The sequence below is a fragment of the Salvelinus alpinus genome, chromosome 17, assembly GCF_045679555.1.
Source record: "Salvelinus alpinus chromosome 17, SLU_Salpinus.1, whole genome shotgun sequence".
NCBI classification, from domain to species: domain Eukaryota; kingdom Metazoa; phylum Chordata; class Actinopteri; order Salmoniformes; family Salmonidae; genus Salvelinus; species Salvelinus alpinus.
In genome coordinates, this window is record NC_092102.1 from 7,412,131 (window position 1) to 7,415,863 (window position 3,733).

The window sequence follows — 3,733 nt, forward strand, 5'->3', positions numbered from 1 at the left end:
CTGGTCACCCCCAAAGCCAATTCCTCATTTGGCCGCCTTTCCTTCCAGTTATCTGCTGCTAATGACTGGAACAAATTGCAAAAATCATTGAAGCTGGAGACTCATATCTCCCTCACTATCTTTAAGCATCAGCTATCAGAGAAGCTTACAGATCATTGCACCTGTGCATAGCCCATCTGTAAATTGCCCATCCAACTACCTCATCCCCATATTGTTATTTATTTTATTTAGATTTTTATTTTTTTGCTCCTTTGCACCACAGTATCTCTACTTGCACATTCATCTTCTGCACATCTATCACTCCAGTGTTTATTTGCAAAATTGTAATTATTTTGCCACTACGGCCTATTTATTGCCTTACCTCCCTAATCTTACTTCATTTGCACACACTGTATATAGACTTTTCTATTGTGTTATTGACTGTACGTTTGTTTATCCCATGTGTAACTCTGTGTTGTTGTTTGTGTCGCATTGCTTTGCTTTATCTTGGCCAGGTCGCAGTTGTAAATGACAACTTCTTCTCAACTAGCCTACCTGGTTAAATAAAGGTGAAATAAAAAAAAAAAAAATACTGGATGTGGGAATGTCTTATGTCCGTCCTACATGTAGTGTTGATACATGGAATATTCCTCAACTGCATATATCATAAATTGCTATTGCAAATATAAGTATAATGTTTAACAACTGACATTTTCAGATATTATTTTGACAAACACACTTTGGTGCTTACAATTCATTCTCTATTGTCATAGATTTGGTGGGCACTGTCATCTGTGATCTTTGTGATATAACTTTCTTTAAGCACGTACTGATGAAACTGTCACTTAATATTTTTTCTTAAAGTCTACAAACGCTCGACATTTATTCACTCTGTGATAGGGTTGGATCCTATATGCTACTTTTATTATTCTCCTGTAAATGGTTGAGTGCCTATAATTTAGGCTGTTTGTAGAATGGGGCATAAAGGACATTACCTCTACTACTAAATTACTACTAGATTACAGTGATAAGGAAAACAGCATACAAATTTGGCTTCTGTAATCATTTGCCTATAACTAATCATAATTCCATTATGTTTACATAAAAAAGAGAATGATTCAAAATAAGAAGATCCTGCCATGGAAAAGACGACTGGGTGGACATAAAGTGGAAAGGAGGGGAAATAACTCACACCATGCAGCAGGACACCTTCAGCTGCGGGGTCTTTGTAATGCAGGTTTGATAGTTATATTTTCAATAATGAATGGTTAGCTGTTATGTGACAATTAGGTCAAAAACTATATTTTATTTTTTGGTGTAGATGGCCAAGGAAGTTGCACAGAACTTCCCCAACATCCCTTCCCAAATTGATATGGAACCTTCAAAAACACATGGAGCAACTGTGAAAAGAAATGGCTGAGGATATACAAAAAATGTCTGGTATGTAATGACATTTAATTCAAAGTAAATGTAAATTCTTTATTTTTATGTAGTTGTGTCGGACAGCCATATGTTCAGTTCATGCCTATGAGTTCAGAGTTCAAACATATTTGATATTATTTATAACCTGTTTTTTTATTTTTTATTTAGATTGAATGTTTTGCATGCCAACGGTGGTTCCATGTGCTGTGCCTAGGAATGAAAACAAAAGAGTTCAGAGTGAAGAACACAAACTGGAAGTGCTGTCTGTGTTGTTGAAAATGTATGCTATACCCCATCCACACTGAAGAGGCTCTGAAATGTACATCAACCAGGGATAAAGAGAAAGTTAACACGATGAAAAGTTTTGTACAAATTTGAAGTAAAGTGTTTGTTGGCATGTTGGAAAAGATTAAAGGTCTACAACTTCTGTTTAATTTGTCAATATTCAATTTTAATTCATTGATTATCTGGCCACCATTACTGTGGTTACATGTTCAGTATATGTATTGACCAGCAAACCCACTGCAGCCTACCTTACTAGCTCACTCTCCATCCCTGCTTTGGACAATTAAAAACATGACTCCCGTACTTTGCCCTTTTCCTTTATGGTTGATTTTAACGACGAAAGGAGATATTATCTGTCTCTCTCCTATTGTGTACCGCTGTTAAATACTGTGGCAAAATAAAAAACAGGGAAAATAAGAACTTAGAACCAACAATTATTATAGATAAATATTAAAGAAAAGGGTTAACACAACACTGGACTGAACCCCCTAATTGTCAAACTAATATTAAATGTACAACAATATAGAAGAGACAGAACTAGAGGTTATGCAATATTGGTGTTTATCAACTGCACGATTCTTAGGTGTGTAATTGACATGACCAAGGAGCTACTGAAATTTAAAACTATGAAAAATGTACGTTACACCGCGTGATTTTGCAGTACACAAACAAGAGTGTGCAATATAGAAGGGTACATTCTGCACCATGTTTGAAGTCAGAAGGTCACATGACCAAGGAGCTATTGAAATGTAACATTTTGAAAAATTCATGTAAAATCTTGTGAGATGAAAATGGACAAACTAAAGGGTGTGCAATGTGTAGGCCCACTGAGTGGACATTCTGAACCTTGTTTGAAGTCACTAGGTCACATGACCAAGGAGCTATTGAAATTTTACATTTTGAAAAAATCATGTAAAATCTTGTGAGATGAAAATAGACAAACTAAAGGGTGTGCAATATAAAAGGGTAGTCAGTGGACATTCTGAACCTTGTTTGAGTCAAGTAGGTCACATGACCAATGAGCTATTGAAATTCCAATGTAAAAAAAATGTTGTACTTGTTTCCGCTCCCTAAATAATTCAACTAGGAATACATGCTGCTCACATTTCCACATGTTTATTAGCTCTGGAAAGCGAATTCATGTCCAAATCGTGAAAATAAGACCTGTGCAATATTGTGCGCAATTTTTCCAACATAAAGACACTTATTTTGGAGTCTGTGGCTCAAGTGATTTGAAAGCTATTGAGGTTTGAAAGCGCGAATTTCCGTCAAATATCCAACTTGAAACTGTCTTTACCTCAGTTGCAGTCATCTCGGTTTTCATTGGAACCATATTTTTACACTTCGCTTGATTGTATCAATTACATTTTAGTAATAAAAAAAAAAATCCATTGTGATAGCGTGAGAATAAGTTGTGATAGATTAAATGTATGGCTCATGTGAGTGTATAGCTGTAATACTTTCATGCATTTTCTACATAAAACAGGTTTAGCTCCATTTTACATTTTAGACATTTAGCAGACGCTCTTATCCAGAACGATTTACAGCAGTGAGAGTATACATTTTCATACTGGTCCCCCATGGGAATCGAAACCACAATTCTGGCGTTGCAAGCATCATGCTCAACCAACTGAGCCACACGGGACCACAATTGCAAAGACATAGGCAACTTTGTGGGCCGGGCATCTGCCGTCACAGAGAGACGGATAAAACATTTGATTCTATGTTTAGCGGAGATCTTCTGTGTATAAAGTGACATGTTAACCCTCGCAAGCTGCCGGTCCAGATGCCACGTCCTCAGAGCATGCGCAGACCAGCTGGCTGGTGTGTTTATGGGCATATTCAATCTCTCCCTATCCCAGTCTGCTGTCCCCACATGCTTCAAGATGGCCACCATTGTTCCTGTACCCAAGAAGGTGAAGGTAACTGAACTTAATGACTATCACCCCGTAGCACTCACTTCTGTCATCACGAAGTGCTTTGAGAGACTAGTCAAGGATCATATCACCTTTACCGTACCTGCCACCCCATTGGCCCACTTCAATTT

The 3,733-nt window shown here is 37.2% G+C and overlaps 1 long non-coding RNA gene across 1 annotated transcript; it reads left to right on the top strand.

Moving 5' to 3' along the window:
• LOC139543240 (uncharacterized) lies at positions 1–1,808 on the top strand. The gene is made up of 4 exons (XR_011668634.1): positions 1–548; positions 1,090–1,216; positions 1,301–1,419; positions 1,570–1,808. It is a non-coding gene; the product is annotated as an uncharacterized lncRNA (long non-coding RNA).
• Positions 1,809–3,733: the final 1,925 nt, after the last annotated feature.